General features: G+C 47.7%; 1 long non-coding RNA gene across 1 annotated transcript; it reads left to right on the top strand.

Annotated features, from left to right (window-relative positions):
- Positions 1 to 775: 775 nt before the first annotated feature.
- LOC123925865 lies at positions 776 to 7,291 on the top strand. Its single transcript, XR_006815096.1, has 3 exons — positions 776 to 1,676; positions 6,481 to 6,567; positions 7,259 to 7,291. It is a non-coding gene; the product is annotated as an uncharacterized LOC123925865 (long non-coding RNA).
- Positions 7,292 to 11,419: the final 4,128 nt, after the last annotated feature.

Here is an 11,419-nt window from a genome sequence, read left to right as displayed (position 1 = left end):
CCCACCCACCTTTTTAAGATTTATTTGTTTTAGGGAGAAGAGAGAGAGAGCATACAGGGAGAGGTGCAGAAAGAGAGGGAGAGAGAGAATCTCAAGCAGACCCCAGCTGAGCATGGAGCCTGACATGTGGCTGGATCCCACAACTCTGTGATCACCGTCTGAGCCGAAACCAAGAGTCAGATGCTCACCCAGCTGAGTCACCCAGGCGCCCCTTCCCTCTTCTTAATAAAGACACAAGATAATGAAGCACATGCGTCCTGCATTTGGAATGCAAATCTGCCTGCAGAGCCACATCCTGGCTGAGCTGCCTGGGAGGAAACAGTTGCAGCAGCTCTCGCCAGAAGAGTCCTTCTAGAAGATTCCCCAGGAGAATCTGTGCCCACAGCACTTTCCTTTTAAATAGGGGTGGGCGGTGATGGCCTGGGGGAGATCCTAAGCCAAAGCCAGACTGCCTGAAGAAACAAATTGGTGTCCCCATGAACACTTGCTGAAAAGCGTCCAAATTGGACTGTCAGAGAAAATGCAAGAAAATGATAATATAGGCGAAATCAATCATGGTTTCGGATAGTTTTGGAGCCTGGGAAAGAAGTCCTATGAATGCTGGTCTGAGAATTGTTCTAATAGCTCACCAAGTATTTGTTAAGTTTTTGAATCACCTAAGAGCAACAGGCTTTCTGAGGAAGGAACAAAGACTTTGGAACAGACAATTCTGAGAAAGTCACAGACCTGCTCCACAGAATCTAACCGGCCTTATTCAGGGGAGTTTGATAAACAACCCAGCAGCCATTTCTTCTCAGCTTTCATTTTCTCCCTTCTGATCATTCCCGTATTTCATGACTTTTAGTTCCTTCATTCACTTTTACCCCCGAGGATAGGGTCATGGAGCAATCAGGGATACATTCAGGAACAGAATATTAAAGGCGCCATCCTTGTTCTGCGTTAAAGAAAGAACATCATAGAGCCACGGAAAATGAAGCAAATCATTCACCTAGGACGGCTCGGAATAGATCATTCCCCAGGCTCTGCACCCATCCTCCGTGAATGAATCCAGTGCTTTTCTACAGGATTTTAAAAGATTTTATTCCTAATCCATTTTTCTCCCTAGAGCTTTGGAAGTATGGCTCTGTAATTTAATGATTACAGGAGATGAGCAAAAGAATGAACTAAATAGGATAGCATCAGCTTGCCTTGTAATGAGGGGCCAAATTTTCCAAATATAGAGCAAAATCCAATTGTGGGCCTGTTGTTTATGATTCCTCCCTAACAGTGACACGAGAGACTCTGTGGGAACACATACAGGACCTTTCCCACACAACGGGCCTTCCCCTTGGCTGGTTAGAGAGTTTGGAGAGAGGAGCCATAACGATCAATTTCTCTAAATCATTCTCACTGCCCTGGATAGCAGTGACTTTGCTGATGGAACAAGACATCCCCGAAGCAATGGATGATAACCACGAGTTAGCAGGAGAGACAGCAAGCCCCCAGAACACCAGGGGATTTTCCTATGACTGATAAAAAGCAAGAGTTAGAAAGTGTATATAAGCCATATCTTCTTTGTCCATTTATCTGTCGATGGGCACTTGGGCTGCTTCCATAATGGGGTATCCTGGATTAAAACCCGGAATAGGAAGGGGACCTTACCAGAAAGATGGATGAAATGGGAATCAAGTCTGCAGGTAAGTGAATAGTAATGTACCAATGTTAATGTCTTAGATTTGACAGATGCACCCTGGTTTGGTAATACGTTAGTTAGCCTTAGGGGAAACGGGGGGACAGGCATATGGAACTCTGTTCTCTGTACTTCATTGCAACTTTTCTGTAGATACAAGTTTATTCCAAAATATAAAGCTTATGTTAGGGGTGCCTGGGTGGCTCAATCTGTTAAGCGTCTGCCTTTGGCTCAGGTCATGATCCGGGGGTCCTGGGATTGAGCCTCATGGGTGCTCCCTGCTCAGTGGGGGATCTGCTGCTTCTTCCTCTTCCTCCCTCCCTCCACCTCTCCAGCTCATGCTGTCTCCCTCTCTCTCAAGTGTGTTCTCTCAATAAATACATAAATTCTTTTTTTTTTTTAAAGTTTGTGTTAAAAAAAAAAGTGAGGGGGTGCCCGGGTAGCTCAGTCAATTAAGCGTTGGACTCTTGATACTGGCTCAGGTCACGATCTCAGGGTTGTGAGATCGAGCCCCACGGGGCTCAGTGCTCAGCACAGAGTTGGCTTATCCCTCCCCTTCCCCCTCTGCCCCTCCCCCTGCTCGAGTGTGCCCCCCTCTCTCTTCCTCTCTAAAATAAATAAATAATTTTTTTTTTTTTAAGGCCACATTTTCACTGGCTACTGGTGGGAGCGTCAATGAGGGCAGGTGTTCTGACACCTGCTTTTAAAGGCTTTAGAAGCGCGCGCCGGCCCACTGACCTCGACCTTCATTCCCAGGAATCCGTCCTGAGGAAAGAGTCCGGGGTATTCATCCCAGCAGTCTCTGTAATGGGGACAGTTAGCCTCAAGCTAAGAGGCTAAAATCGGGACCCCAGGAACAATGATGATGTAGCTACACCAGGAATATGCCAAGGTCCCAAAAGCAAGGTGAAGAAGTAAATTTGATGAGGGAAGACTGTCACCATATATCATGGAGTGGAAAAAGCCAGCCACAGGTGGCTTTTTCAGGTGTCTCTCTCTTTTTCAGGCTTATCAGGTGTCTCTCTCTTTTAATCTATGCCCGCTTAGGAGAATGGTAGGAGATTGACCAACACATCAAGAGTGGTTTTCTCTAGGCAGATGAGATTGTGGGTGCTATGGTCTGGATTGTGTCCCCTTTAAATAGTTTTTTTTTTTTTTTTTTAAGATTTTATTTGTTTATTTGACAGAGAGAGCACAAGCAGGCAGAGAGAGACAGGGAAGCAGGCTACCCGCTGAGCAGAGAGCCCGATGCGGGGCTTAATCCCAGGACCCTGAGACCACGACCCGAGCTGAAGGCTTAAACCACTGAGCTACCCAGGCACCCCTGGATTGTGTCCCCTTTAAATTCACATGTTTAACTGACTGAGCCCCCTTGGCAACCCTTAAAGCGATGAGCTCCCGATGTGACTGACTGCATTTGGAGATAGGGCCCTTGGGGAAGCAACTAGGGTTAAATGAAGTCCTAAGGGTGAGGTCCTGATTCTACCTCTGGAATCAGGTCTTCTAAGAAGAGCGGTCTCTCCTTCCGGGCACATGCACGTGCATCACGTGAGCACAGAGCTGGAAGGCAGCTGTTTGCAGGCCAAGCAGTGAGCTCTCACCGGAGCCCAACCACGCTGGCACCCCTGTCTCCGACTTCCAGCCTCCAGAACTGTGAGAAAGTATCTGTTGTTTCCAGCATCCAGTCTGTGGTATGTTGTTATGGCAGCCTGAGCTGACTAAGACAGTGGGTATCCTGAGTTTTCTTGTTTTGCTCTCTTGCTTTTCTGTAGTGAATAGGAATTGCTTTATTCTTTGGAGAACAAAGAATGTGACAATTGTATTCTTAGAGTTTCACTTTACCACTGACAGAAGGAAACAACTCCCCAGGTCTCCTTCAGGAATAGTGTTGGCGATCATTCCCTCACGGAGTCAACCTGCAGTGGGGCTCTTTATGTTTCACTCTTGATCTTGGGGTTGTGAGTTCGAGTCTCATGTTGGGAGTAGAGGTTACTTAAAAATAAAAAAAAATTTTTTTTTTAAAGATTTTTTATTTTTTATGTATTTGACAGACAGAGAGCACAAGGAGGCAGAGAGGCAGGCAGAGAGAGAGGAGGAAGCAGGTTCCCTGATGAGCAGAGAGACCGATGTGGGGCTCGATCCCAGGACCGCGGGATCATGACCCGAGCTGAAGGCAGAGGCTTTAACCCACTGAGCCACCCAGACGCCCCTAAAAAAAATTTTTTTAAGATTTTATTTATTTATGTATTTGACAGACAGAGATCACAAGTAGGCAGAGAGGCAGGCAGAGAGAGAGGAAGGGAAGGAGGATCCCCGCTGAGCAGAGAACCCAATGCAGGGCTCGATCCCAGGACCCTGGGATCATGACCTGAGCCAAAGGCAGAGGCTTATCCCACTGAGCCACCCAGGCACCCCTAAAAATAAAATCTTAAACAACAACAACAACACACATCTGTGTATATTAACTCAGCTGACTACCGTAGAAATAAGCAAGCAGGTAATATACCTCATGGGTGAGGTTTGGGGAGGCTATGGGACTTGCCAAGGTCATGTGCCCAGTGGAGGTGAAGTCCGGACCCAGACGTCTTGACCTCTTTACTGCCTGTCCAGCTCTTTCTTTTGCAGCAGTCCTGAGCCATCTCAGGAGTAAGATTTGGAGAGCTGACTCAGTCCTCCAGAGTCCCACCCCAGGCAAATTCTGGTCATCATAAATTTCATACTGGAGACAGAAGGTTGTTACTTTCTTCCACTTCCATGCCATCCATGACCTATTTCTGGGTCTTGTGTTTCCTGGAAACTTGAGTTTGTGCAAGCTTTGATGGAAGCTCAAGCAGGCAGCCTTGACCTCTCCTGTGCTCTACCTGGCCGCAGAGGTGAAGCCTGGATACTGGGCTCCAGAAGCAAGGTGGCATGGTCTGAAATGGCTCTGCTGGAGCTGGAAAAGTCAGGATCTGTCAGTGTTGGGATCTAGCTTCAGATCTGTTTATGTATTTGTTCTATATTGGCAAGTATGAGCGTGGATAACTGAAATCCTCTTAGGGATTTTGCATTTTTGCAGTAGTGAATGAGCAGTTGCAAACATAGGCACTGTTTTCTAGATTCTTTTTTTTTTTTTTTTTTAAGATTTTATTTATTTAGAGAGAGAGAGAAAGAGAGTAAACAGGGGAAGGAGCAGTAGGGGAGAATATCCAAACGACTCTCACTGAGCACAGAGTACATACATGAGGTTTGATTCCATGACCCATGAGATCACCACCTGAGCCGAAACCAAGAATCAGATGCTCAACCAACTGAGCCACCCAGGCACCTGTATTTTCCAGATTCCTCATGTTCATAGAGTTAAATAAAAATTTATAGGAATGGGGCGCCTGGGTGGCTCAGTGGGTTAAAGCCTCTGCCTTCAGCTCAGGTCACGATCCCGGGGTCCTGGGATCGAGCCCCGCTTCGGGCTCTCTGCGAAGCAGCGAGCCTGCTTCCCTTCCTCTTTCTCTGCCTGCCTCTCTGCCTACTTGTGATCTCTGTCTGTCAAATACATAAATAAAATATTTAAAAAAAAATTTAGGGGAAAAAAATGAAGAAGCAGGAATAGTTTGTATTGGTATGGGGATTGGTACTGCCTTCTTCGAGTATGGAAGTTGAAAAATCAGCTTACTTATAAAGTAGGAAAATTTAAAAAACAACAACACCATCCTCTATATGCAATGGACCTATCAGTGGTTGAAATGTAGAAGGCATTGTGCTAGGCTTATAAGAGATGCAAAGCTGAACTCAAAAAGAATACCTACTCTCAAGATGTGAGTAGTCCACTGGGGGAGATAGACATGTACCCACATTTTTTTACCCAAGGCAGTCAGATTTCAATTCGGGATGGTGATTGGAAATGGGAGGGAAATTATTTTAACTGTCATAATTGCTGGGGATTATCGCTGTCATCTGGGCAGGTCCAGGGATGCCAAACACCCTGCAATCTTGGGAAGTGTTCCATACGACAAAAACTTTTCTGGCTCAAAATGCTGAGTGTCTCAAGGGAGGATCCTGTGCAGCAAAAACCCTGGGTGGAGAGGCTAAAGCTTCCAGAGAGAGGACACTGAGCTGATGCCGACAGGTGTGTGTGGGGTGTGCTAATAGGCAGAAAAGGTCACAAAGATATTTTAGTGGAGGGGCCAAGGTGAGCTAATCCCAGAAGTGAGAACACACAGAAGTGAGAAAGTCTTAGAATGACACGCAATTCATGGTTTGGGGACTGGAGATAAGACTGGAAACATAAAATAGGTCTTGAAGTGCCATGCTAAGACATTTGAATTCTATTTTCCTAGAAGATCTTCCCGGAACGAAGGTCTTTTTTTTTTTTTTCTTTTAAGATTTTATTTATTTATTTGACAGAGAGAGAGGGATCACAAGTAGGCAGAGAGTCAGGCAGAGAAAGAGGGGAGGCAGGCTCCCTGTGGAGCAGAGAGCCCAATGCAGGGCTCGATCCTAGGATCCTGAGATCATGACCTGAGCCGAAGGCAGAGGCTTAACCCACTGAGCCACCCAGGTGCCCCTGGAAGGAAGTTCTTACGCAAGACAAGGAACAAGAGCCAAATTGCTTAGGAAGGATGATGATGGGCACAGTGTGTGGAACGGGGCAGAGATAGCTGCTCCCCCACTTCTGGGGTCTGTGATCTACTTTACTTCACCTCTCTTAGCCTCGGATTTCTCATCTACGAAATAGCTAGCGCACAGGTTTAAATGAGACATTATGCAAAGCACCCAGAATGCATTGCATGGCACACAGCGGGAACAGTAACCATTTTTGTTTGTGGCTCCAGGCTTATTGGTTCCTGCTGCTACCACTCCCAGCTGCTGGCCCAGGAAGCTGACCACAGATGTGCAGATTGGTGTGTCTTGGTACAAAGGTTTGTTAGCCACTGGCAAGAGGGATGGTTCTGGTCTTTCCCCCTTGAACTTCCTTTCTGCTAGAGAAATAGAGGAAGCACAACTGCAGCCCATACCATGTCGCTGTCCCCAGATGGACTGTCCCTAAATCACAAAGGAGGTCTTGAAGTCAACTGTTCAGGACCTCAGATGTCAACTTGCACCTCTGAGTGAAATTCAGACCAGGGCGGGACTGGCCTGGCATCACGCAGCTGGGCAGCGTGATCAGAGCTGGGACTGATCCACATGTCAGGACCCCCAGCCCTTGCCTCCCTTGCTCTGTCCCTGGGAGAGGGAGCTGTTGGCCAGCCACTGGCCCTCTCCATGCCTTACTCCTATGTCTGGCAGGTGAGAAGACCTCAGTAGGAGGAGGGGTACACCTCACTCAGAGGGAGCAAGGACATCTGGCAGAGGCCCTCTCTTCTAACCCTCTCCATGGCCACCCAGTATGTGCTGCCGTGCAGACTCAGGTTCAGAATCTCCAGCATGGCCTCCGAGCCCCCAGCAGCCTGTCCTGCCCACACAGCCCGTCTCTCTGCTCCCCTGCACACTCCAGCTGGCTTTCCTTGAAACCTTCCTGTGCTTTGCCGACAGTGGGACATTCTGCCTCCTGTTCCCGCATCATTTTCTCTCCTGACCGAAATCCTATGCCTCTTTCTCTGTCCATCTCAGCTGCCCCAGCCTCCAGGAAGACTTCCCCTGTCCCCGCTTTGGGAAGGGCTCCCTCTGCTGCCTTGGAACACTTGGCCCCGACCCGACCTGTCCTGCCTTGTGTTGCCGTGGGTTGACTGGCACCTGCCATTCGTCTCTGGAGCTGTATGTTCCTCAAAGGTGAGGTCAGCATCTCAAAGGTAGTGCTTTGATTCAGTCTGACACTTTCAGGGCCCACCTCAGTGCCTTGCAGATCCTCGGCGATGATAAATACTCTTCACCAGGATGAAATATTTCTCTCCCCTGCTGTTTGGCGCTTAGTAACTGGCCGAAAAATCTTTGTTGACTTGATTTGAGGACTGAATGAAGGAAGTCTAGCATCAGGGAGGCATTTGTTCCCCCAATTATTTATAAGAAATTACAGGGGCCTGAAGTTATAAACTATATACTGGGAGCACAGCTGATGGCTCGTGTGTCCCAGCTTCCCGGGGTGGCAGTGGTGGTCTTGCTGACAGCCACACTCAGAGGCTGGCCAGGCTGGGACCTTGCGGAGCTGGGGCAGGGGGCCAGATAGGCAGGAGAGGGAAGGAAGGCTTGGAGAAGCACAAGCTGCCGTATTTTTGGAGGGAAGCTGACATTTCGGCTTGAACTTCACAACACGCCCTTCCAACATTTTCTCTCCTAAAGCCAATGATAGAATCATTAACACCGCTTTTTAAATTTCACCTGAGCAATTCTGAGGTTTGATGACCAGTGAGCTGATGGCTTAGGAGGTTGCTCTAATAACTTTATTTTCGCAAAATGAAAGAAAATGGCCCTGTTGTTGTTGTTGTTAAACCATTAGGTGGTTATTCTTTTCTTTCTTTTTTAAAAAGATTTATTTATTTATTGGGGAGAGAATGAGAGAGCATGAGCAGGGGGTGGCAGGGAGTAGCAGAGGGACAGGGAGAGAGAGAATCCTCAAGCAGACTCCGGCCTGAGCTGGGAATCCAACGCAGGGCGAGATCCCAGGACCCTGAGACCATGACTTGCGCCCAGACCAAGAGTCGGCCACTTAACCGACTGAGCCATCCAGAAGCCTCTTTAGGTGGTTTTTAGACAATTGCGTGGTAGGTTAAGAGTCAGAGCAGAGCTGGAGATCCAACCCCAGCTCCTAGTTAAAGCCAACCGGCTCAGGTACTCCTGTTTGCTGGTCTAAAAGCTAGTTACTGAAGCTATCTTCAAGAACACCATGGCGGGGCGCCTGGGTGGCTCAGTGGGTTAAAGCCTCGGACCTTGGGCTCAGGTCATGATCACAGGGTCCTGGGATCGAGCCTCTCGTCGGGCTCTCTGCTCAGCAGGGAGCCTGCTTCCTCCTCTCTCTCTGCCTGCCTCTCTGCCTACTTGTGATCTCTGTCAAATAAATAAATAAAATCTTTAAAAAAAAAAAAAAACACACCATGGCATGCCTTGGGCCATCTTCTCAGGCCTTTGCCCTTCTTCTCTGAGGCTGTCCCCAGAGCGTGCCTAAGGAGGATGGGTTAAGAGAGTGGCTGACTGAGCAACAGTGGAACCCCAGCAGTGGTCCTTACCCAGGGTGTCAGGCCTGCAAACACTCTAGGTGGCATTTCCAGCCACAGCCCTTCAGTGACTCTCCTGAGACCACCAGCGTGGCTGGCCAGAATTCTGGGTTTATGAAACCAAGGGAAGTGACTCAAGGCTCAGCTGGCTTAGGCTCCCTTTATCTGACCAATGGGCTTCTCACTGGTAGTGGGGAAAAGAAATGTTCTTAGGTCATCAGAAACTGGCAGAGGTCACCAAGAGGTGCCTCGAGGTCAGAGAAGGAGCTGGAGGTCTGGGTAGGGGCGTGGGGTGGGACTTCCAGCCTTGTTTCTCTAAGGACAAACCTGTTGAAGTTGACCTTTAAACAGCACCCTCTGATTTCCCAGCCAAACTGGCTTCTTCCCTCGGAACACTTGCCATGGACCGCAGCTGCATACCTCAAGGCTGTTGGAAAACATCGTCTGTTCTTAAAAAATAATAATAAAAATTTAAAAATCCCTTTTTGAAGACTGCAGAGCCTCCCACCACCCAGAGCGAGTGTCATAGAACAAACAAGGGTTTTTGGGCTTGGTTTCAAGCCATTAACTTAATGGCTCTGGTGCTTGGAAGCTCTGCTGAGGACAAGAGTTACCCTGTTACATAAACATATTCATCTGGCTGAAAACATGTTATTGTTTTCTGAGTAATGGTCATTTGAAGTAGTGTGTGTGCGTGTGTGTGTGTGTGTTTCCCTTATGATCGTCATGAATATTATTCAGGCGCCTTTGGAAAAGTGGTAACAACAGCCCCATGAAGCTCAAAGGATGACAGCATTTCCTTCCCTCCTGATCAGATCGGGTATTAGAATCATTTTGCACAAGTTGAGGGCTGGTACCCGGCCATCACTGCTGAGAAGATAATTAGGAGATAATGTCAGTGGCAGAGAAAGTTGTCAGATTCGAGTGGTCTCCCGCCACTCTCTGAGTGCTGAGTGTGGCTGTGGGGACGGCAGGGGGAGCAGAATCCTTAGTGCGAATAAATGTGGAGGGAGAGCCCAGCAATCCCTTCGCTGCTAAGGAGATGATCGTCAGGCAGCAATATTCTGTGGATGGCGTATCCTACCAAACGCCCATCCCGTTCCCCCCTGCTCCCCGAACTCCCGTGCTTCAGTGTGGGCAGAGGCGGGCATCACTGATATTACAACGCACAGCTGAGATAAGGAGGCAGCTAATTGAATTTAATTCACTGAGGAGGCAACCAATTTTGTGCCGAAGCTTAACTTCTGAATGGTAAATATTTTGCATTTGGTGCTCTTCTCCTACAAACTGAGCGCCAATTGTTTTTGAAAGACAGATTGTTCCGTCGAAGGACGGAATGGTGGGCAGTCAAGGAACAGCCCTCAGGGGACTCCGGGCCTGGCCTTTAGCCCCTTTTAGTGGGTTGGCCTGCTCTCCCGATTGCCAGGGCTTGGTGCCTAGGGATGCACTTGTGACGGGGACCAGGGTCTGTGAGGCAGGCTCTGTGATGCAACTCAAGATCCAAATTTAGACAGACCAAAGTAAACAAAAATGCAGCTCTCCCTCTCCACTGTGTGTGACAGCTAGTAGAACGTCTGTAATATGCGTGTGTATGTGCACATCCTGTCCTTATTTATGGAAAACCTGGTCCTTGAGGCTTTGGATAGGATGTGATACCACATATTTCTAAACTTTGTCACTGGCAGTCAGTAGTTGGCTGTTTTGCTTGCGTTTCTCTTGGGTGTAGATTCTTTGTTCCCTCTTCCCTTTTGTCTCTCCTTCCTTCCCACCCTTATCTGTTCTATTTCAGAGCTGGCCTGGGATGCTATCGCACATTTTCCTCCTGGGAAAAATAATTCACATTTCATCTCTGACTGAGGACTTAGCACAGTACTTGGCCCGTCCTAGATACTCAACAAGAATTTGGGGGATGAATAAGTGGGAAAAACAAACAAACAAAACCTGTTGTAGGTTTGTCTTTTTCTCAAGGAACTAGACCACAGGGGTGACTCCAATGCCTTTGAGTTGTCATGGTGATGATTTGATCCACAAAAACATTATTCACCCAAACTGGGGCAACTCCAGGAAGGTTATCCTTCTTCACTTGCACTTGGGAGTGACTGTCTAAATGTCGTGGACCAAGGATTGGCACCCACTGCCACAGGGCCTGGCAATTCACTTAGCTTCTTCATACTCAGAAGGGTCCTTTTACTTATGACGACGAATTTGGTGGCATTTTTCTTTGTAGCTCACACTCGAGAACTAAGGAATGAATACAGATACTCACACAGGCCAGCCCCAGTGTGGGGTCGTCCCTGTCTGAAAACAGTCAGATAAAACAAAATTAATTATAGCAAAAAAATTTTAAAAAAGGAGTTCATTCTGCCAGAATGAACTCGATGAATTTATAATTACTGAGATTTATTTTCCTTTGAGAAGAAACACTTATCAGAGATGAACTTTGATGAACCAACGCTGGAAAGTGATAACTGCATAGTGACTGTGGTGAAGCCAGGGGGTGGGAGAAAGAGGAGAATTATTAGCTAAAGACAGAAATGCCAGTGGGATGTTTCCTGTATATATATTAGCCTTGGGCTGAAAACCAGTCATTCTCCGGGGGTCCAATGTGGACCTTGTGGGGAGG

Source organism: Meles meles, chromosome 15, assembly GCF_922984935.1.
Source record: "Meles meles chromosome 15, mMelMel3.1 paternal haplotype, whole genome shotgun sequence".
NCBI classification, from domain to species: Eukaryota; Metazoa; Chordata; class Mammalia; order Carnivora; family Mustelidae; genus Meles; species Meles meles.
Note: the sequence above shows the minus strand (reverse complement) of the source record. Positions and strands in the feature narration are given on the sequence as shown.